The sequence below is a fragment of the Somniosus microcephalus genome, chromosome 9, assembly GCF_052327205.1.
Source record: "Somniosus microcephalus isolate GS21.2 chromosome 9, FLI_Smic_1.0, whole genome shotgun sequence".
Taxonomy (NCBI): Eukaryota; Metazoa; Chordata; class Chondrichthyes; order Squaliformes; family Somniosidae; genus Somniosus; species Somniosus microcephalus.
The window spans coordinates 45,664,302-45,688,464 of NC_140995.1; the positions used below are offsets into that span (position 1 = coordinate 45,664,302).

Below are 24,163 nucleotides of genomic sequence, written 5' to 3' on the forward strand. Positions count from 1 at the left end.
CAGTCTTTGAGGAGGCTTCCTGATCCTGACTGGATAGCGCCTTTCTCGAGTATCCTGTTCTTGCGGCAGAGTTGATTCTGGCTCACTGTCATTGGTTGGTTCGTCAGCTTCCAATACCACTGCTTCTGAGGTAGATGCAATCAGTACTTCGGGTTGATTACCAGGTGCACCTGCTCGTGGTATGGGTTTGGCTTGTTCCTGTGACTCTAGAATCTGGTCAGCATGGCATCTCATGATGCTCTCTCCAACGTCCACTGTGTACATTAGTGGTCCCTGCTGTGTGCATATCGTTCCTGGCTGCCATTTTTCTGTTCGGTAGTCGCGGGCCAAGACTGGTTGCCCTATCTTGAAGCTCCTGGTTGGCTTCTCATTGATGTGCTGGAATTGCTTATCCTCAACATCTCGTCTTATGTTTGGTTTGAGCAAATCCAGGCGACATCTTAGCCTTCGGTTGAAGAACATTATGGCTGGAGCTTGGTTGGTGACTGCATGTGTCGCATTCCGGTAAGCAAACAAGAAATTATCCACCTTGTGTTGTAGTGGTATGTCGTCATTATGCATTGCCTTTATTGCCTTTTTAAAGGTCTGAACAAACCTCTCAGCCAATCCATTTGTGGCTGGATGATATGGGGCAGATGTGTAATGCTTCACCCCATTATTCCTCAGAAACCTCCGGAAATCCTCTGACACAAACTGTGGCCCATTGTCGGAGCAAATCTGTTCTGGCAAGCCATTCCTGGTGAAGATGGTCCATAGGACTGCAATAGTTTTCTCCGTGGTGCTGGAGGACATTTTGATGACCTCTAGCCATTTCGAATGGGCGTCCACAGCGATTAGGAACATTGAGTCCATAAATGGACCAGCAAAATCAATGTGTACCCGTTGCCATGGAGATGAGGGCCACTCCCATGGATGTAGCGGGGCCTGTGGTGGAGCGTTTTGGACCTTCTGGCATCCTGTGCATCTCTTGATCATATCCTCGATTTCTTTATCGATTCCCGGCCACCACACAAACGCTCTGGCTAGGCTCTTCATTTTTACCCCTCCCAGATGACCCTCATGAAGCTCATTGAGCACTCTATCTCTCAACTTGGGTGGAATGACCACTCGGGATCCACACATCAAGGTCCCCCGGCACACTGACAGCTGTTCTCTCCTTGGCGAGAATGCTGGCAACAGTGAGTCGCCATGTGCTGGCCATCCCTTCACCGTCAAATCATAGACCCAAGAGAGTGTCGGGTCATTTCGGGTTTCCTTCTCTATACTTGAGTTTGTAACAGGTAGACATTTGACTATGGTCGCATGGAATATCTCAACAGGGTCCACTGCAGGTGCTTCCTCTACCGTAGGCAACGGTAGGCGCGACAGCCCATCAGCCTGTCCATGCTCTTTCGTACCCTTGTACTCTATGTCGTACTGATGTGCCCCTAGAAAAAGTGACCATCTTTGCAGCCGTTGCGCCGTCATCACCGGAATGCCCTTCTTTGGGTTAAAAATGGAGACCAGGGGCTGATGATCAGTCAGTAGGGTGAATTTCTGCCCGTGCAAATAGTGATTGAACTTCTTCACCCCCCACACCAGGCTGAGGGCCTCCCTGTCAATCTGGGCGTAGTTACGCTCAGCTGAGGTTAACGAGCGCGACGCAAAGGCTATTGGCCTCTCTGAACCGTCAAGGAATTTGTGTGACAGCACCGCTCCAATGCCATAGGGAGACGCATCACATGCTAACCGAATCGGTAGTGTTGGATTGTAGTGGGCCAATACTTCTTTTAAAGTGATTAGGCATTTACATTTCTGAAAGGCACGCATACACTCATCACTCCATTTCCATGTTACTCCAGTTTGCAGCAGGGCGTTCAGTGGGTGCAGAATTGTAGATAAATTCGGCAAGAACTTATGGTAGTAGTTCACCAACCCGAGGAACGACCTCAGTTGCGACACATTTTCCGGTGCTGGAGCCTTGACTACAGCCTCAATCTTGTCCGGCGACTTATGCAACCCTTCCTCATCAATCATGTGGCCACAATACGAGATTTGTCTCCTGAAGAATGCGCATTTGGGACAGTTGGCTCGTAGCCCATATTCCTGTAATCTTGTGAGCACCTGCTCCAGGTTGGCAAGGTGTTCACTGTCATTTTCGCCCGTAACCAGGATGTCGTCCAAATAACACTGGGTCCCCGGGATCCCTTGCAGGACTTGTTCCATCGCCCTCTGCCAAATAGCCGGGGCTGATGCTACCCCGAATACCAGTCGATTGCACTGGTAAAGGCCTTTGTGAGTGTTTATCGTGAGGTATTTCCTAGATGCTTCTTCCACCTCCATTTGTAGATACGCTTGGGCCAGATCAATCTTTGTAAAGCATTTCCCTCCAGATAGTGAGGCGAAAATATCTTCTATCCGTGGAAGTGGATATTGTACTGTGTGCAGGACTGGGTTCACAGTTACCTTGAAGTCCCCACAGATGCAAACCTTCTTCGGTTCCCCAGGCGTGCTGCTCAATTATTTCTTCATTACAGGAATGATGGGTGTGGCCCACTCGCTCCAGTCCACCTTGGACAGCACACCCGAATGCTCCAGACTCTCCAGCTCTGCATCAACGGCTGGGCGGATCGCGTAAGGTACTGGTCTGGCCTTAAAAAATTTTGGGTTTGCGTTATCTTCGATTTTTATCATTGCCGTTACTCCTTTTAGAGTCCCAAGTCCTTGTTGGAACACCTCTTTCGCGTCAGTTAGAATCTTTGACAGTCGTCCAGGTGTGACGTCATCATCCTTTTTATCAGTCACAGTTAGCGCCTGAATGGAATGCCAATCCAATTGTATTTTTCGGATCCATTCACGTCCCAATAATGGTGGTCCTCCATCTGGTCGTATATATAGATACAGTTTCTGTGTTTCCTTGCCGTTGTATTCAGCTGGCACCCTTATTTTTCCTCTGGGGTAGACTTTTTGCCCCGTGTATGTTTTCGATACAATGGACGTGTCCTTCAAGGATATGTGTGGGAATAGCCGCTCATAGTCTCGTCGATTCATGACAGTTAGGGCTGATCCTGTGTCCAATTCCATCTTTACTGGGGACCCTGCTATCATGAGGGTGACCCAAATGGTTCGGTGATCCTCCTTTGCGATCACGTTGTGTAACTTTAGACAACTTAGTCTCTTGCTCCCGGAGTCCTTATCACTCTCCTGATCTTCCGAACTACTGTCTGTCAATTTCTTTACTTTCTTGTACTTTTCCTTAGTAGTTCTTGTGGTGTTGGTTTTCTTTCCCGACCTGCAGATTCTTGCTATGTGTCCCATTTTCCCACATTGCCTGCATACTTTGTCCTTAAACCAGCAGTCCTTCTGATCATGGGTTGTTCTGCCGCAGCGATAGCACTTTTCTGCTCCATACGCCATTTCGTTAGCGCTGTATTCTTGTGGTTTCTGTTGTATTTCCGCAGCTCCCCGTGCTGTTGCTTCGTAGGATACTGCCACGCTGAAAGCCTGTTCTAGCGTCAGGTCCTTTTCCGAAAGTAGTCATTTCTGGGTTCCTTCACTCTGGAGCCCGCAGACAAACTTATCCCGTAAGGTGTCTGCCAGTCCTGCTCCGAACTGGCAGTGCTTCGATAACTTGCGTAGTTCCGTAAGATAGTCAGCATTGCTCTCATCTTTGTGCTGGTTTCTTTTATGGAACTTGAATCTTTCTGCTATCAGCAGCAGTGTAGGGTTTAGGTGTTCCTGTAAGGTATTAACAATCTCTTCAAAACTTTTCTCCATTGGTTTAGCTGGGGTAATTAAATTCCGCAATAGGCCGTACGTTCTTGCGCCCATCAAATTTAATAATACCGACGCCTTCTTTCCATCGGCCACCTCATTTGCCTTGCAGTACACTTCAATTCTTTCCACATACGTGGTCCAGTCTTCTACCTCGTTGTCGAAAGCAGTGATACTGCCACTTTTCGGCATCTTGGGTGATTTAAAATGGCACCTCCCGCGCTTTTTCTTCTTCACCAATGGATTAAAATGGCGCCTCCCGCGCTTTTCCTTCTTCCCCAATGGAATAAAATGGTGTCTCCCACGCTTTTCCTTCTTCCCCTTGCTGCCACGCTGCTCCTAGCATTCTGCAGGGTAATGGTGGCGACCCGCGGCTTCAGCGCGTCTCACTTTTCCTTCCCCTTTTTTTATTTTCACTACGCTGCCTGGTTCTTGAGCACAGACCGCGCCCTGTGCGCTCCACCCTCCCTCTCTTTTCCTCCCGACGACGCTGCACGGCCCCTTTGCAGAGCCGCTCGATCGAGCTCGAGCCCGCCGCAGTCCGGAAGGGTCAGCACACTACCTGCTACCAGCACGATTTGCTGGAACACCTTGACTGGGGAGCCAAGCCCAGCTCTCCACAGCCTCTCCTGCAACTCTCCGAACTCCGATGGATCCTTGGGCGGTTGCCCGCGGTCGACGCCTGTTGTTCCGACTTCGACCTCCAAAAGCTTCTTCTCAGGGAAAGATCCCCGTGAGGTGATGCAGTACTGCAGGTGAGTTCGAACCTGATCGTCGCCAATGTAGTGTCCGAGTATAAATAATACACGGACTGCAGGAGAACAATAATAACAGGTATTTACTAAACAGAGGATAACTTAAGACTGAAATACAGAAGCCTGCTATGGCTTTATGTACAGGGGTGGTCACTGCCGGTGCTGCAGTATAGAATCAGTTCTTCTCTTAAAGGTACATATGTTGAAATACCGCGGCAAACGTGGGAGTCGAGACCAGAGTTAGTAAAACACAACTGCTTTATTCAACCTCATGGCAAAGAGGAACTGGAAAAGCCCGCGCATCCACTTAAATACTCCCCAGACAGGAAGTGCTCCCAGCAGCCTGTCCCTGCGGGAAACAAGTTGCTGGAGGAAAGGGCTCCCGGCTGGGGGCGTCTGCTTAAACTGTCCGTGCCGCCGTGAGCGGATTATGTCCAGTGGTGGCGTGTTGCCACAGAGTTCCCCCCAGAATCCGCTTAGGAGGAGTGGACGAATCGTGACGGTGGTCTGATGGTTCTGCCGGAGCGGCTCTGAGTGGTCGCCGGTCTAGTTGGTGGGGCCAGGCGGTTCGCCACCGGCTGTGCTGGCGGGACGGCCTCTAGTTGGAGGCCGGGCCACGGGGACCTGTTCCCCGGTTCTGTGTGTGCTGGTTTGAGCCGGTCGATGGAGACTGTGTCGACCCTGTTGCCAAGTCGCAGCTTGAAGACCTTGTCCCCGGTTTGTAGTACCTCATACGGTCTGTCGTACGGGGGTCGCAGGGGCCCGCGGTGCACGTCGTGTCGCACGAAGACGAAGCGCGCCTGCTGTAAATTTGGCGGGATGTGAGGTGCGAGTTCGCCGTGTCGGTTGACCGGAAGTGGGGTGAACTGCTGAGCGGAAGAGAAAGAGTTGAGCCGCTGCTGTTCGGCCGACCAAGGCGTGGTAGCCTCCGGAAGGAGTTCGCCTGGGACGCGCAGCGGTTGTCCGTAGGCTAACTCTGCTGCCGAGGACTGGAGGTCTTATTTGACCGCGGTGCGTAGGCCTAGTAGCACCCACGGTAGGCGGTCAGTCCAGGTACTGTCCTGCAGGCTGGCGCGGAGTGAGGCCTTGAGTGACCTGTGGAAGCGTTCACACAGCCCATTGGCCTGCGGGTGATAAGCTGTGGTTCGGTGGAGCGTCACCCCGAGTTTGCGTGCTGTGGCCGTCCAGAGTTCGGAGGTGAACTGGGCACCTCTGTCGGAGGTTATGTTGGCTGGTACGCCGAACCTTGCGACCCAGGTGTTAATGAACGCCCTGGCGATGTCGGCTGTAGTGGTGGAGGGCAGCAGCACTGTCTCAGGCCAGCGTGTGTAGCGGTCGACCATCGTGAGGAGATAAGTTTGGCCTTGCGATGGCGGCAGAGGACCGACGATGTCAACGTGTACGTGGTCGAAGCGGCGGCTGGGCACCTCGAAGTCTCCCAGGGGTGCTTTTGTGTGTAGCTGTACCTTAGCCCGTTGGCAGGCGAGGCAGAAGGTGGCCCAAGTCCAAACATCTTTGCTGAGGCCGTGCCAGACGAAACGCTGGGAGAGGAGTTTGATGGATGCGCGGGCACCCGGATGGGAGAGCGCGTGTAGCGCGTCGAAGATGCGGCGGCGCCAGGTTGCAGGGACGACCGGCCTGGGTTGGCCGAGTGAGACATCGCAAGTGACTGCCGTGGCTTCGGGCCCGTGCGCGACCTTGGCTAGGCGTAGCCCTGGCAGGCTGGTAGCCGCCGAGAGGAGGTCTGGGTCCGTGAGCTGGGCCGCTGCTAGTTGCGCGTAGTCGACCGCGAGGTGATTCACGCAGATGGCGGGATGGGAAAGGCAGTCGGCGACAACGTTGTCTCTACCGGAGACGTGCTGGATGTCCATAGTAAACTCGGACACGGCCGCGAGCTGGCGTTGCTGCCTAGCGGACCAGGGTTCGGTGTGCTTGGCCATCGCATATGTGAGTGGCTTGTGGTCCACGTACGCGGTGAAGGGGCGGCCTTCCAGGAGGAACCTGAAATGGCGGACCGACAGGTGGAGCGCGAGAAGCTCGCGGTCGAAAGTAGAGTATTTGACCTCCGGGAGGCGCAGCTGGCGGCTGTAGAAAGCAAGTGGCTGCCACGCGCCATTGACCCACTGCTCAAACACGACTCCGACCGCGTGGTCGGAGGCGTCGGTAGTGAGCACGACCCGGGCATCGGCCCTCGGATGTGCGAGCAGGGTGGCGTTGGCGAGCGCGTTTTTGGTGGCGTCGAAGGCGGCTGACGTGTCAGTGGTCCAGGCTACGTCCATCTTGCCGGATTTACCTCGGAGGGAGTCGTATAGGGGCTTCATGAGGGCTGCAGCTCTGGGGATGAACCTGTTGTAGAAGTTCACCATCCCGAGGAACTACTGGAGACCCTTGATGGTTTTGGGGTGGGAGAATTGCTGGACGGCCTGCACCTTGTTGGGCAGGGGGACGGCCCCAGCAGGGGTGATGTGGTGACCGAGAAAATCGATCTCGGTTAGGCCGAATTGGCACTTCGCCGGGCTGAGGATGAGCCCGTGTTGGGCTAGGCGCCCGAACAGGATGCGAAGGTGTTCGAGGTGTTCCTGTTTGGAGGAGCTGGCCACGAGAATGTCGTCTAGATAGACGAATAGGAAGTTCAGGTCCCGGAGGACTGAGTACATAAGGCGCTGGAAAGACTGGGCTGCATTCTTGAGGCCGAAGGGCATCCTCAGGAACTCAAACAGGCCGAATGGGGTGATGACGGCCGTTTTGGGGATGTCCGCGGGGTGTACGGGGACTTGGTGGTAACCGCGCACCAGGTCGACCTTGGAAAAGACGGTTCATCCGGCCAGTCGGGCCGAGAAGTCCTGGATGTGTGGCACCGGGTATCGGTCGGGGGTGGTGGCGTCGTTGAGGTGGCGGTAGTCCCCGCAAGGGCGCCAGCCTCCGCCGGGCTTGGGGGCGATGTGGAGGGGCGAGGCCCAAGGGCTGCTGGAGCGGCGGATGATGCCGAGTTGTTCCATGGTGGTGAACTCAGCCCGCGCGATTTCCAGCTTGGCCGGGTTGAGTCTGCGGGCGTGGGCAGAAACTGGGGGGCCGGTGGTGGGGATATAGTGCTCCACGCCGTGTTTGGCAGCTTTGGCCGAAAAGGTTGGGTTAGTGAGGGCGGGAAACTCGGCTAGAAGTGCCGAGTAGTCGTCCGTGGCTCTGGCGAGGCAGTAGGTCGTCAGGCCGGCCGAACGGGCCGGGGTGAATGCGCCGGGGATGGGGGCCATAGTGTTGATGTCGACGAGGCGGTGCCTCGGAATGTCGACAAGGAGGCCGTGGGCGCGTAGGAAGTCGGCGCCGATGAGTGGGCAGAGGACCCTGGCTGTGAGGAACTCCCAGCAGTAGCGGCGGCCTGCGAGGTCGAGCGTGACCATGCGGGTGCCATATGTGCGGATGTCAGAGCCATTGGCTGCGGCCAGCGTGATACCCCGTGCGCCGCATTGGATTTCGAGGGCGGAGGCGGGGGTGACGCTGTGCTGGGCCCCTGTGTCACACAGAAATCGGCGGTTGGTTCTGTCGTCAGTGACGTACAGTAGAGGCCCCTTTTGCCCCACGGCCATCGCGGGGGCCGGTGCGGGGGGGGGTTTGAAAGTGCACGGTGGCGTGCCACGTTGGGCCCTAGTGCCAAAACGGGTGTGGTAGTAGCAGTGACCCAGAGTGGTAGGGCGGTCGGGCCTAGTGGGCCGGGAAGACCATGTGGTCGTTGCCGTGAGGTCGGGCGCGACGTCGCGAGCGGACTGCGCAGAGAGCAGCCGGTCGGCCTTTTCGGCTATGTCATTCAGGTCCGTGGAGCCAGACTCCACAATGAGCGGGCGGATGCTGGCGGGGAGCTGCCGAATGAAAAGCATGCGAAAGAGGGCGCCGGTGTTTTTGTCGTCCGAGAGGGACAGCATGTGGGAAAGCAAATCCAACAGTGAAGCATCACCAAGGCCGGGGAGGTCAAGGAGTTGGCAGTTGCGCTGGTAAGAGGACGTTTGAAATTTTTTAAGGAGCGCAGCCTTCAGATGTTCGTACTTGCCTTCCACTGGTGGATCCTGCAGCGCTGCCCAAACCTTGGGGACTGTGGCGTAGGTGAGAGAGGAGACGAGGTAGTCGTACTTTGTGGCGTCGACTGTAATGTGTTTCAGCCAGAATCTGGACTCAGCTTGAACAAACCAGGCTTCGGCCAGGTTCTCCCAAAAGTCCGGTAGTTTAACCGTGACTGCATTTGTATCCGCCCTGCTAGCTTAGGATTCGTCCTGAGCGTCGGGGTCACCAGTGTTGAGATACCACGGCAAACGTGGGAGTCGAGACCAGAGTTAATAAAACACAACTGCTTTATTCAACCTCATGGCAAAGAGGAACTGGAAAAGCCCGCACATCCATTTAAATACTCCCCAGACAGGAAGTGCTCCCGGCAGCCTGTCCCTGCGGGAAACAAGTTGCTGGAGGAAAGGGCCCCCGGCTGGGGGCGTCTGCTTAAACTGTCCGTGCCGCCGTGAGCGGATTATGGCCAGTGGTGGCGTGTCGCCACACATACACAACACCTTTCACAACAACCGGCCATCCCAAAGTGCTTTACAGCCAATGAAGTACTTTTTGAAGTGTAGTCACTGTTGTAACATAGGAAACGCGGCAGCCAATTTACGCACAGCAAGCTCCCACAAACAGTAATGAGGTAACGACGAGATAATCTGTTTTAGTGATGTTGATTGAGAGATAAATTTTTGGCCAGGCCACCGGGAATAACTACCCTGCTCTTCTTTGAAATAGTACCATGGATCTTTTACGTACACCTGAGAGAGAAGTTGGGGCCTCGGTTTAATGCCTCATCTGAAAGATGGTACCTCCGACAGTGCAGCATTCCCTCAGTACTGCACTGGAGTGTCAGCCCAGATTTTTGTGCTCAAGTCCATGGAGTGGGACTTGAACCCAGAACCTTCTGACTCAGAGGCGAGGGTGCTACCAACTGAGCCACAGCTGACACACAACGTTAATAAGCAACTTTTATTAAAAAATTTTAATTTAAAAAAGGGCACTATGACAAGTGTACTCAGGACAGATAGCAAGTTAGCAATGTCAAATTAAACACCTATAAGAGCCAGTTAGAAGCAGAGATAAGACCATTGCTTAACTGTGAGTAGTTTGAGTTGGAGAAAGGTGAGAATGAAGCCAGCTCACATATCGTTACTCGTGCGCAAGGCGGCTTCAGCTGGAACCAGAGATCCATGTGGATCCTCACTGCAGAAAAGAGCTCATTGACTCGATGCTTGAGCAGCTAACACCTGCATCCCAGGGAAGGAAGGAGTTTGACCCAACCGCGCTGCCCATGGTTGTGTAAGCTCTGAAACACTGCTAATCACTAGTATCTATACCATAATCTATCCAATAAACTGGCTAGCCAAGCTGTTAACTTATCAGCTATTTAAATAGTTACGCTTAGAGTAATCTCACCAATTTGCAATCTCAGACTTCGATCGATGCTGCAATTGATACTCAGTGTCTGTTGATGCTGATTTACAGTGACTTACTGAATTACCTGCTTAATGTTGGCTGCTCACTTTGTTAAGTAACTGTATATTAATGATTTTCTATTTAACTATTTTGTTAGATAACTCTGTCTGCATCTACTTATATCTATCAGATGTTCATGTACCCAACTTTGACTTTAAGTTATGATTTTGTAACCAATAAATAAGTCTTACAGTTGTCTGACTATGTTTTTTGGTAATTTGGCAAGAAACAGTTCACTTATGGGTATCATAATTGAGACCTGAAAACTAAATCTTAAATTTAATCTGAACTGGTTAATATAATGGCAGTTCGGCTAGCAAATCCATGTATCACTCACTCCTAGACCTAAACAGGGTGGCAAAACCCTCTGAGGAGAATGCGAGGGTTTAAAGGATTTGTCTGGTTTGTTGGCATATATATATCCGGATCCCAAAATCCAGTGTTATTAAAATTTTCCATCCCCAAAAACCTACGGTACCATCGTGGCCTTAGTGCCTGAATTTCCAAAGTGTGCTGCAGCCGTGCGAATGCTTCTGCCAGAAGTACAAACTTGTACAATCCAGCCTATAACACAATTCTACAAACACAGTAAATGTTTAGTGTGGCAAGTAGGTGTTTGTATAGCTCCTGGCCCAACCATCTTCAGCTGCTTCATCAATGACCCTTCCTCCAACATAAGGTCAGAAATGGGGATGTTCACTGATGACTGCACAGTGTTCAGTGCCATTCACAGCTCCTCAGATAATGAAGCAGTCCATGCCCGCATGCAACAAGACCTGGACGACTTTCAGGCTTGGGTTGATAAGTGGCAGGTAACATTCGCGCCACAGAAGCGCCAGGCAATGACTATGTCCAACAAGCGAGAGTCTAACCACCTCCCCTTGACATTCAATGGTATTACCATTGCCAAATCCCCCACCATTAACATCCTGGGGGTCACCATAGACCAGAAACTTAACTGGACCAGCCACATAAATACTGTGGCAACAAGAGCAGGTCAGAGGCTGGGTATTCTGCGGTGAGTGTCTCACCTCCTGACTCCCCAAAGCCTTTCCACCATCTACAAGGCACAAGTAAGGAGTGTGATGGATTACTCTCCACTTGCCTGGATGAGTGCAGCTCCAACAACACTCAAGAACCTTGATACCAAGGTTAAAGCAGCCCGCTTGGTTGGCACCCCATCCACCACCTTAAACATTCACTCCCTCCACCACCGGCGTACCGTGGCCGCAGTGTGTACCATCTACAAGATGCACTGCAGCAACTTGCCAAGGCTTCTTCGGCAGCACCTCCCAAACCCGCGCCCTCTTCTACCTAGAAGGACAAGGGCAGCAGGCGCATGGGAACACCACCATCTCCAAGTTCCCTTCCAAGTCACACACCATCCTGACTTGGAAATATATCGCCAATCCTTCATCATCACTGGGTCAAAATCCTGGAACTCCCTCCCTAACAGCACTGTGGGAGTACCTTCACCACACGGACTGCAGCAGTTCAAGAAGACGGCTCACCACCACCTTCTCAAGGGCAACTAGGGATGGGCAATAAATGCTGGCCTTGCTAGCGACACCCACATCCCATAAATGAATTTTTAAAAAGCCTTGATTTTAAAATTCTCATCCTTGTTTATGAATCCCTCCATGACCTTGCCCCTTCCTATCACTATGATCTCCACCGAGTTCTCTGCGCTCCTCCAGTTCTGGCCTCTTTGCAATCTGATTTCTATCACTCCAGCATTGGTAGCTGTGTATTCAGCTGCCTAGGCTCGGTGTCAAATTTTGTCTGGTAAGGCTCCTTGGGACATTTTACTACGATAAAAGCGCTACGTAAATTCAAGTGTTGTTGTTGACAAACGTTCCATAGTAACAAGTGATTGCAATGAGGCACGTGTTAGCTGTGATAATTCTATGGCAGCACAAAGGATGGGGAAAAACATTTCAGTCCAGACTTACAAGTCCCTAATTGCATGATAATATTGCTCATATATTCTGTTGTAAAGGGCTAACCCACATATTATATACAAGCAGCATTCCCATGGAGTTCCATTAAATTCAATTTAGGATAGTACAGTCTATTTGTTGCAGCTGGAGATTTGTTAATAACAGGTACATAGAAAGTGGCGACCATGATAATAAAAATATTTAAAAGACATTTTGTAAAAAAGTAAACATTTTTGTACCAACATGCAGTATGCCCTCAAAAACTGCTTCTTCAAGATACTCTCATTCAGTATGGTTAACTTAAGAAATACAAAAATTTTTAGCAATTGGGAAAGGCCATGGGGGAGAAATTGGATAACCCCCAAAAACAGATGTAGGAATCGTGGTACATGATTAACTGGTTCCTTGCATTGCAGGCAGCACGTTGAATTCATATGGCATATCCTACCAACTGCACCACTAGCCTCATCCACTGTTCACGACACTCCTATCATCCACCTACCAACAATCTCTATCAATCTGTACTCTAAAATTTATATGCTGTACCTCACCCTCACACACTTAGCACTGTTGCAACTCACAGTTCGCACACACCGGCAGCTATTTAACCATGACAGCCACATCTCCCAAACATATTGCACTACACTCACTTCCCACTTTCTTGCAGGAGAAGGTGGTGCATCACAGCTGACAGCAGCAAAGAACTGAAGGAAGACAAGCACATCTGCATGTTTTAACCCCCATGGAGGAGACAATGCTGGCCATCATGGGAAGAGGCATCGCTGAGGCTGTGGCCAATGGCGGGGCTGGAGCGATCGATGATAAGGGCCTCTGCATCCCTAATCCTCCTTCTCTCTTCTCACTTCTCCCTCATCCTACAATCTGTTCTGAATCATAAACTGCAGATGGTGCACTTCTTACTTTCTCCTCTCCCCTCACCACAACCAAACCCTAGAACCTTCTTCATTTCAGATACCCAAGAACTGGAACTTTCCCAGTCAGTGGAGTTGGAGGAAGGAGACAGTGAAGATGAAGAGACAACATCATTCGATCTTACACTTGCAGCCACCAGTTCAGACACTGACACTGCGTGTATTTTAGAGGCTAGGATAGAGGAGGGATCTGCACATGGTGAGACACCGGGCAGAAGAGTGCAGGAGCCAGGGCGGGGGAAAGAATAGTGCAGGTGCCAGTTCACTGCAGGGCAAGTTCGCACACTAGTTCTATGCAGAGGACTCAGATGAGGACGTTGATGGGCCATGCTACTGAAGAAGGCTGATGGGTGTACATAACCAAATGCTTGCTGCATTGAAATCCTGCATTCAATGCCAAGGAGCATGGAGGAGTTCAACACCAACTTGACACAGGCCTTTGCGCAGAGTTTGGAGCCCATCCTTTCCTAATGGAATGGGTGGTCAACTCCATCAGCACACCTGTGGAACCCACCATGGTGCAGCGTCTGATGGTCGATGTCACAACATCCATTGCAGCACAAACAACTTCCAACAAAGGTTTGAGTGCTGCAGTGGAAGTTCAGGCTGCTGTCATCATGATTCTGAATACCACTATTCAAATGGACTTCCAGGGTGTCACAGCAGTCCATCAATCTGTTCTCCAACAGATCTGTAAAATTTCTGAGGTGCCACCCCGGGAGAGTGGCTGTGGTTCCATGGTGCACAAACCTGCTGTCCCCTCTCAGGATGACAGCATTCATGCTCCCACCCCTGCCACTATGCCGGTGCCTTTGCTGTTGCCTGTCTGCCAGCCAGCCCTGACTGCTGCAGCCTGGTGCAGTCTGAAGCTGGGCCTTCTAGGCACAGAGCTGCGCAAGATCGTCCTCCAAGGCCATCTGCAGTCTCCTCAATTGAAGCTCAGCAGCCTTTCACCACTCATTCTGCAGCCACTGGGGAAGCACCTTGTAGGAGCACTAGGAGAGGCAAAGGCATATGGAAGACAGGCACTAAAGGGAATACAGAATGGTAATTAGTTGATGTTTTTATAGCATTATGTCATGATTGAATTTATAAACTCGGATTGGAATGTGCATTTTCTGGTGTCTTTTATTTTTGTGTTGTTGGAAAGAGGACAATGTAATGGTCAGTGATAGAGATAAGGAAAGGAGTGTGGGACTGTCAGTGATTGGGGAGGTGTGGTTGAGGTTACTTGTATCGCTCATTAATTATTTGATCATGTAGAGCCTGGGCAGAAGGGGCTGTCTACATTTAATCTAAGGGCTTCCCTTTATGGCTCAATAGGTAAAAACATTGGCCCAGATTTTGGTGCCCAAATAATAGTGAGTTTAATGGCGGCTGTTGTTATTAAAGTGTAAATCGTCCAGCATCTTGCGGTGAGGAAGAGATGCTGCGTGAGTTGCTGAACGATTTGCGCTGCTCCACTCTTACCCTAGCGAAAATGGCAGCTCGCCCTCAACCTCCCCATGAGTTTCATGAAGTTGCTGCATTAATTGCCCATTAAACTCCCCTGCCCTCAACCTCTCATTCGTCCGACTCTGGCCGCTTCTTAAAACCCATCTCTTTGAACAATATCTCCTAATATCTCCTTCTTTGGCTCTGCATCTACAAAGTACTTTGAGACGCTTTTCTACATTAAATGTGCTATTTAAATGAAAGTCTTTGTTGCCAATGGTGTTGGTGGTGATAGAGTGAGTAGTGGTGGTGTCAATGGCGGTGATGGTGGTAGTTTTTGATGGCGTTGTTAGTGTTGGTGATGTTGGTTGATGGTGGCATCAATGGTGACAGCGATGTCAATACTGGAGGTATTCATTCCTAAAAACTACCAGTGCTGGGAATTTCCTCTAAATGGATTCCGCTCCACCACGATACCTTCACTGGAGGTGCGGGAGCAGCTTCAACCAAACTCCCGATCCAAGGATACATCCTTGGTCAGTTCAAACTGACAGGAAAAGGAAGGAAAAACAGAAAGAAAGAAAGAAAGAGCAATTATAAAGCGCCTTGCATGCCTTCAGGATATCCCATAGCGCTTTACAGCCAATTGTAAGGAATTAGCACACACACGCTAGCGGGGTTGGGGTTATATGTCTCTGGCCAGTCAGAAGCCTCTGAGCTGCTCCAGGGACCCCCTTGCGGTTTCGAAGCGCTCCCCTATTCCTGAGTTCTGACCGCCGGACTTATTCGGTAGCAAAGTAGACAGAAAACAACGTGACTCGTGGTTTGGGTGCAAAATAGACCAGTATTTATTGAAAACAAAAGAAAGAAAAATCAAAATGGCTCTTATGCCTGGTGCAACACTTTTGTTCAAACGCAGTACACTTAGTGTCCACTAGAGGACTCCCTGCTCAGTGCAACACTACTTTAATTAATACACGCAGTAAACTCAGTGTCCACTAGAGCGCTCCCTGCTCAGTGCAACACTACCTTATTTTAAATACAGTACTTTAATATAGAAACACTTTGCTCACTACAGCACCTTAGCTTAGTGGCTTTTACTTAAAAACAGCACTTTAAATACAGCTACTTAAAAAAAACAGCTAACAGCGTTCACCACAGCACGACAGCTTGATGCAACACCCCTTTTAATACAGTTTTACATACAGTACTTTAAAACGGCTACTCCTTTTTAATACAGTCTTAAATACCGAATTCAATGTTCACTATAGCACTTCTCTGCTAGGTGCAACACTGTCTTGCTTAAATAGGGGAGGAAAAACGGACACAACGAAGGACATCGACTAAAATCACAATTCTAACAAAATTCCCACTTTACTCCCACCCCTATACCTATCCTAAGTTGCCTTGTGGAAGGCCAGAAAAATATATGCTCACCACTGGAAATGCCTGCTCCGTGTCCTGCGAACTTTGATCTTCACTGCCCCGAAGTGAAAAACACCCCAGTGTTTTAAAAGTAAACTGCTGGTGTTTCGCTTCTACAGGCAGACTCCCACGCTGCAGAGGGACACGGAGGCGAGGCCAGAGAGAGAGAGAGAGCTTCTGGGAAGCTATCTTTTATACCCCCATTTGGGGCCTGCCCAGATCCGGATGTTTCTGGGCTAAAATAAAAGAGATCCAACTGCCCCATTGTCAGGTAATGGGTTTGGATCAATCACCCATTCATTTTAAGCTGTTCCTTTTCTCAGTTTAAATGTCTCTTCAATTGTCTGTGCTGAGCTTTGAATGTATTTCCATTCATGATTGATGGGTTTTGAATGGAGCTGTATTATTATGTAAACAGCTTGGGAGGCTATAGTAAACAGAAGCCATTGTTCAATTGATCTTGTGGTCAGGCTGAAACTGCAGTCTCAAGTGGTTACTCCTTTGTGTAGCAGTTTCTGTAAACACATCGATTGTCTCTGCAGGGAGGTGGGAACTCTCCTTTGATTGGCAGATTGGAACCTTTTTCCACAGACCCAGGCTGCTCTTTCAAGTCCTTTGTCTTCTGCCATAGAAACATAGAAAAATAGAAACATAGAAGATAGGAGCAGGAGTAGGCCATTCGGCCCTTCGAGCCTGCTCCGCCATTCAATGAGATCATGGCTGATCATCCAAATTCAGTACCCTGTCCCTGCCTTCTCCCCATATCCCTTGATCCCTTTAGCCTTAAGAAATATATCCAACTCTTTCCTGAATATATTTAATGAACTGGCCTCCACCGCCCTCTGTGGCAGAGAATTCCACAGGTTCACCACTCTCTGGGTGAAGAAATTCCTCCTCATTTCAGTCCTAAATGGCTTACCCCTTATCCTTAGACTATGACCCCTGGTTCTGGACTCCCCAGCCATCAGAAACATCCTTCCTGCATCTAGTCTGTCCAGGCCTGACAGAATTTTATAGGTTTCGATGAGATCCCCTCTCAATCTTCTAAACGCCAGTGAGTATAAGCCCAATCGACACAATCTCTCCTCATACGTCATTCCTGCCATCCCAGGTATCAGCCTGGTGAATCTTCGCTGCACTCCTTCCATGGCAAGAACGTCCTTCCTCAGGTAAGGCGACCAAAACTGTACACAATACTCAAGGTGTGGTCTCACCAACTGTAGCAAGACATCCTTGTTCCTGTACTCGAACCCTCTTGCTACGAAGGCCAACATACCATTTGCCTTCTTAACCGCCTGCTGCACCTGCATGCTTACCTTCAGCGACTGGTGCACAAGAACACCCAGGTCTCTTTGCACTTCCCCTTCTCCCAATCTATTGCCATTCAAATAATAATCTGCCTTCCTGTTTTTGCCACCAAAGTGGATAACCACACATTTTTCCACATTATAGTGCATTTGCCATGTTTCTGCCCAATCACCCAACCTGTCCAAATCGTACTGGAGTTTCACGACATCCTCCTCACAGCATACCCTCCCACCCAGCTTTGTGTTATCTGCAAATATGGAGATATTACATCCAATTCCCTCGTCCAGATCATTAATATATATTGTGAACAGCTGGGGTCCTAGGACTGATCCTTGTGGTACCCCACTAGTCACTGCCTGTCACTCGGAAAACGACCCATTTATTCCAACTCTGCTTTCTGTCTGCCAACCAGTTCTCTATCCAAGTCAATACCTTGCCCCCAATCCCATGTGCCATAATTTTGCACGCTAATCTCTTATGTGGGACTTTATCGAAAGCCTTCTGAAAGTCCAAATACACCACATCCACTGGTTCTCCCTTATCTATTTTACCAGTTACATCCTCAAAAAATTCCAGTAGACTAGTCAAGCATGATTTACCTTTTGTAAATCCATGTTGACTTTGTCCGATCCTGTCACAGCTTTCCAAGTGCTCTGCTATTACATCTTTTATAATGGACTCTAGCATTTTCCCCACTACCGATGTCAGGCTTACCGGTCTATAATTTCCCGATTTTTCTCTACCACCTTTTTTGAATAGTGGGGTAACATTAGCTACCCTCCAATCCGTGGGTACTGTTCCAGAGTCTATCGAGTTCTGGAAGATGACCAGCAATGCATCTACTATTTCTAGGGCCACTTCCTTAAGTACCCTGGGATGTAGATTATCAGGCCCTGGGGATTTATCGGCCTTCAGTCCCATCAATTTTCCTAACACCATTTCCCTACAAATACTGATTTCTTTCAGTTCCACCCTTTCATCAGACCCTATGTTCCCCGGCATCTCTGGGAGGTTATTTGTGTCCTCCTTTGTGAAGACAGAACCAAAATATGTATTTAGTTGGTCTGCCATTTCTTGGTTCCCCATTATAAATTCCCCTGATTCTGACTGCAAAGGACCTACACTTGACTTCACCAATCTTTTTCTCTTCACATATCTATAAAAGCTTTTACAGTGAGTTTTTATGTTCCCTGAAGGCTTACTCTCATATTCTATTTTCCCTTTCTTAATTAATCCCTTTGTCCTCCTTTGTTGAATCCTAAACTGCTCCCAATCCTCAGGATTATTGCTTTTTCTGGCCAATTTATATGTCCTCTCCTTGGATACTATGCTATCCCTAATTTCCCTTTTTAGCCACAGTTGAGTCACCTTTTTTGTTTTATTTTTATGCCAAACTAGGATGAACAAATTCTGTAGCTCATCCATTCGGTCTTTGAATGCTTGCCATTGCCTATCCACCGTCAACCCTTTGAGTGCCATTCCCCAATCAATCCTACCCAACTCGCTCCTCAGACCATCGTAGTTTCCTTTATTTAAATTGAGGACCCTAGTCTCTGAGTCAACTACTTCATTCTCCATCTTAATGAAGAATTCGATCATATTATGATCGCTCCAACCCAAGGGGCCTCGTACAACAAGATTGCTAATTAATCCTTTCTTGTTACATAATACCCAGTCTAAGATGGCCTGATCTCTGGTTGGTTCCTAGACATATTGGTCCAGGAAACCATCCCGTAAACACTCCAGGAATTCCTCCTCCACAGTATTGTTACTAATTTGGTTGGCCCAATCTATATGTAGATTAAAGTCACCCATGATGACTGCTGTGCCCTTATTGCACGCTTCTTTAATTTCCCTTTTAATGCCATCCCCAACCTCCGCCTTACTGTTTGGAGGTCTATATACCACTCCCACTAATGTTTTTTTCCCCTTAGTATTCCTCAATTCTACCCATACAGATTCCACATCAACAGAGCTAATATCCTTCCTTACAATTGTGTTAATCCCTTCTTTAACCAGTAATGCTACCCCACCTCCCTTTCCTTTTTGCCTATCTTTCCTGAATATCGAATACCCCTGAATGTTGAGTTCCCAGTCTTGGCCATCCTTGAGCCATGTTTCCGTAATCCCAACCAAATCATATTCATTTACCTCTATTTGCGCAGCCAATTCATCCACCTTATTACAAATGCTCCTTGCATTAAGACACAAAGCCTTCAGGCTTGTTTTTTAATGCTCTTCGACCTATTAGAATTATTATTTACTGTGGCCATGTTTGATTTAAACCGTTGATTTCTCTGACTGCCACTTTTGTTTTTCTCCTTCCTATCTTTTGCTTTTATCCTTGTTTCCCTTTCCTCTGTCTCCCTGCTCAGGTTCCCAACCCCCTGCCATTTTAGTTTAAACCCTCCCCCACAGCACTAGCAAACACTCCCCCTAGGACATCGGTTGCAGCCCTGCCCAGGTGCAAACCGTCCGGTTTAAACTGGTCCCACCTCCCCCAGAACCAGTTCCAATGTCCCAGGAACTTGAATCCCTCCCCCTGGCACCATTCCTCTAGCCACGTATTCATCTGAAGTATCCTTCTATTTCTACTCTGACTAGCACGTGTGATGCGCTATCAATTACTCATAAAAGACTGAGAGTTAAGAGATTAACTAAAGGCTTTTATTAACAAAAGAATGAAGGTCTGCCTCGAGTGGTCGACCGGTCCAGAAATACAAAGGGCTGGGGAGCAGTCACCTTTATACTAGGACTTGTGGGAGGAGTCAGCCGAGGCATGTCCAGGCATGTACACAGTGGAATACAAACAGTGGTTTACCACAACGTGGCACTGGTAGCAATCCTGAGATTACTACCTTTGAGGTCCTGTTTTTTAATTTATCTCCTAACTCCCTCTATTCCGCTTTTAGGACCTCATCCCGCTTTTTACCTATATCGTTGGTGCCTATATGCACCACGACAACTGACTGTTCATCCTCCCCTTCCAAGATGTTCTGCAGCCGCTTGGAGACATCCCTGACCCTTGCACCAGGGAGGCAACACACCATCCTGGAGTCTCGTTTGCGGCCACAGAAACACCTATCTATTCCCCTTACAATTGAATCCCCTATTACTATAGCTCTACCCCTCTTTTTCCTCCCATTCTGTGCAGCAGAGCCACCCCTGGTGCCAGGAAGTTGGCTGCTGCTGCCTTCCTCTGATAAGCCATCCCCCCCAACAGTACTCAAAGTGGTGTATCTGTTGGAGAGGGGGATGGCCACAGGGGACCCCTGCACTACCTGCCTGCGCCTAGTACTCTGCCTGTTGGTCACCCGTTCCCTTTCTTCCTGTCCAACCTCTACCTGCGGTGTGTCCAACTCCGTAAATGTGCTATTCACGATGTCCTGAGCATCGTGAATGCTCCAGTATGCATCCAATCGCAGCTCCAGTGCTGCAATGCGGTCTGTCAGTAGCTGCAGCTGGATGCACTTCCTGCACATGTAGTTGTCAGGGACACAGGAAGTGTCCCTGAGTTCCCACATATCACAGGAGGAGCATATCACGTGGCCGGGCTGTCCTGCCATGACTTACCCTTTAATTAATTGAATTTAAATTAAATCAATCAATCCCACTAATTACACTACAGTTAACTGGTTTACCAACAGTCCCCGCTACACCAGAGAGACCTTAGCAACTATAAACCAGAGTTAAAGTTTAAAAAAGAGAGAAATACTCACTAACCAATCACTTACCTGCTTCCTGGTGACGTCACACTTTGATTACCTTTTACCTCGCTCCCCCGCTGTTGAATTGGTGTACCTCACTGCTCGCTGCCGGTTTTATGCCTCGCTGCTCGCTCTGCACTCCTCACCCAGGTCCGTCGCTCTGGTCGGGCCTCGCTGCTCACTGCCGGTTTTATGCCTCGCTGCTCGCTCTGCACTCCTCACCCAGGTCCGTCGCTCTGGTCGGGCCTCGCTGCTCACTGCCGGTTTTGTGCCTCGCTGCTCGCTCTGCACTCCTCACCCAGGTCTGTCGCTCTGGTCGGGCCTCGCTGCTCACTGCCGGTTTTATGCCTCACTGCTCGCTCTGCACTCCTCACCCAGGTCCGTCGTTCTGGTCGGGCCTCGCTGCTCACTGCCGGTTTTATGTCTCGCTGCTCGCTCTGCACTCCTCACCCAGGTCCGTCGCTCTGGTCGGGCCTCGCTGCTCACTGCCGGTTTTATGCCTCGCTGCTCGCTCTGCACTCCTCACCCAGGTCTGTCGCTCTGGTCGGACCTCGCTGCTCGCTGCCGGTTTTATGCCTCGCTCTGCACTCCTCACCCAGGTCCGTCGCTCTGGTCGGGCCTCGCTGCTCGCTGCCGGTTTTATGCCTCGCTGCTCGCTCTGCAGTCCTCACCCAGGTCTGTCGCTCTGGTCGGGCCTCGCTGCTCACTGCCGGTTTTATGCCTCGCTGCTCGCTCTGCACTCCTCACCCAGGTCCGTCGCTCTGGTCGGGCGTCGCTGCTCGCTGCCGGTTTTATGTCTCGCTGCTCGCTCTGCACTCCTCACCCAGGTCCGTCGCTCTGACCATGCGGTCTGACGGCCATTTTGATCCCCCTGGATTTTTAAAGGTATTACCCAGGTATTCTTTAATCAAAAATTAATCTTCGGAGCTGTAAATTATTGCGAAATCTTACACAATGAAGTACTTTTGAGGTGTAGTCACTGTTGTAAACGTGGCAGCCAATTTGCACACAGCAAGCTCCCACAGACAACAATGAGATAATGACCAAATAATTTATTTTTCAGTGATAGTGTACCTGAGATGTACAAATCATGCAGGTCGCAGGGTCAGTACCCAGTTAGTGGTTTGACATTGAGACCTGCGCAAGTGCCATAATTTCCTGAAGTGTGGGTCTTGTCAAATATAAAACTGCTGGGACTCACTAAAACGTCTCTTGGCGAGACCCATTTTTGGTGCGCCTTCTTAGCTGCTGATCGAAGCAACTCTCAGCAGTTTTACGCTCTACTTGCGGCTAGCTACATGAGATGCAAGCTTCAGGGGCCCAGTGGTACAAAGATGTGTCTCTCACAACGTAAAAGCAGTGTAAAGTTGAGGAAGCTATTCTTAACTGAGATGGTAACAGTAGCACTGCAGTAGGTTTCCCAGGCTGGGGAGGGAAAGTATCAACCAGGGTTCCTAAATCTGATTGCTAGCAGGTAACCCCTGCTGGAAAGGGCCTGTGTAAGGACATAACGTGAAGGCAGGATTGGGCTCAATGCTCTTCATTGTTGTAGAGCTTCTGACACTCAGGGGGCAATTTTATCCTAACCTGCCCATCGGAAAACTGATGGGATTGGGTGCAACGATGATATTACACCCTGCCTGAGTTTGCTCTCCAGTGAAGTCATTGAGTGGTATTAGGTGGGGTTAGGTTAAAATGACCCCCTTACTGCTGTGCCTCATACATGAAGAATGGCTATTTGAGTGAGGTGCTAGAAGGTTGTACTCATGCAATTGTACCCCAGTGTGACAATTGGGGAAAAAAGTGACATAGTTCTTCTATCTGAAATTAAATGCTCTTGTTTCTTGCTATTAAACAATGTCCCATTTTCTGTTCATCAAAAACGTTACAGAAGAATTAAACGAAAGGCAGTCAGAGTAGTGAAAATCTTGGATTTTTGTGCAAATTATTTTTTTATGTGATTTTAAAATGATTGCTGCTCAACAATAGATCTAGTACTGCTGGAAGCTTTTCAACGTGTCTTCATATTCGAGATATTAAACCATTTCAAAATTGAGATTGATCAGGTTGCCTCAAACTCATTAACCTAAAACCAAATCGTTTTTTTTTTCTTAAAATCAATTCAGTAGCTATTATCACTACCTGAACAATCATCTTAAGACACTAAGGGGGAAAAATTCGGTATCGACCATTTTGGGACGCTAACATCGGCTGGCCGCAAACTTTAGCGCCTGGCGCAAATTAGTGGCGGCGACCGCAAAATTTGTCTCCAGCACCCCTGGAGGTGATTGGAGTGTTAAACCAAATGCTACACACTTCTCTTAGGGCGCTAACGTTGGGGAACAGGGCACTACCTCAGAACGCTACTCAAGCTCAGGAAATGTCAATTAACTAGTACTCAGACAGACTGGAGCCTTCCAGTTCTTAAAGGGGAGGTTCAATCATGCTGCACAGCCTCATCCTGATCATTGCTGCTTGTGACCTGGGCCTGCAAGAAGGAGGAATTCTTCAACCAGGAATCTAATGGCTGCTCAGAGGCCCAGGGAGAGAGTTCGCCGGTTCAGCGACCAGGCATTGGAGGCTTTGGGCAATGCTGTTCCCAGACACTGGGCCATTGCCCCGGGGGTTCACAAGGATGTGGAGGGAGGTGGCCCAGTACGTCTTGTCCAGAAGCCTGGTCCAAAGGACTCACACCCACTGCTGCAAGAAGTTCAACGATCTCACTCGGGTGGTCAGGGTGAGTAGATGCTTGAAATACCTCAACATCCCACCATCTCAACCTCACTCTGTGCACAGACGGTATAAAGTGCCAAATCCCCAACACTCACCCAACAACTATGCCCATCTACTAAAAGTCACATCCACAACCCACACCTTGCAGACATTAACGGCTATTCAACTATGGTAGGCACATCTGCCAAACACATGGCTGCACACTCACTCACACGCTGTCCTTTTTCTTGCAGGCCAAGCTTGCTCATAACAGGAGGGAGGAGCTACGCACGGGAGGGGGACAGGCAGAGCTGCACCACCTTACACAGCTGGAGGAGTGAGTGCGCAGCATCATCGTGAGCCATGTCATGGGCGCTGTGGCAGTCGGAGAGGTTGACCCCCTTGGGGACAGCAACGGTATGTTCATCATCTCTCTCTCCTCTCTCATACCATTTCCCCCTCACAACACAAGCCCTTCCCACTTTCCATCTAACTATACTGTCTCCATTACTTGCTCACTTCCTGCTCCCCGCCCCTCACGTTACACCCACTCTTGTGCCTTTCTGTTTTCAGATAATGAGCCACCGTCTGAACTGCCAGTCCCTCAGCCTCCCAGTGAGAGGATCAGGAACACTAAACCAGAGCCTCACTGCCTGTGTCTCGTGGCGACACATCGGATA

The 24,163-nt window shown here is 49.6% G+C and overlaps 1 protein-coding gene across 10 annotated transcripts in view; it reads right to left on the reverse strand.

Annotated features, from left to right (window-relative positions):
* The window catches only part of LOC147112361 (protein eyes shut homolog), a 2,879,641-nt gene that overhangs the window by 2,013,425 nt on the left and 842,053 nt on the right, over positions 1–24,163 (reverse strand). The gene's annotated exons all lie outside the window — the stretch shown is intronic.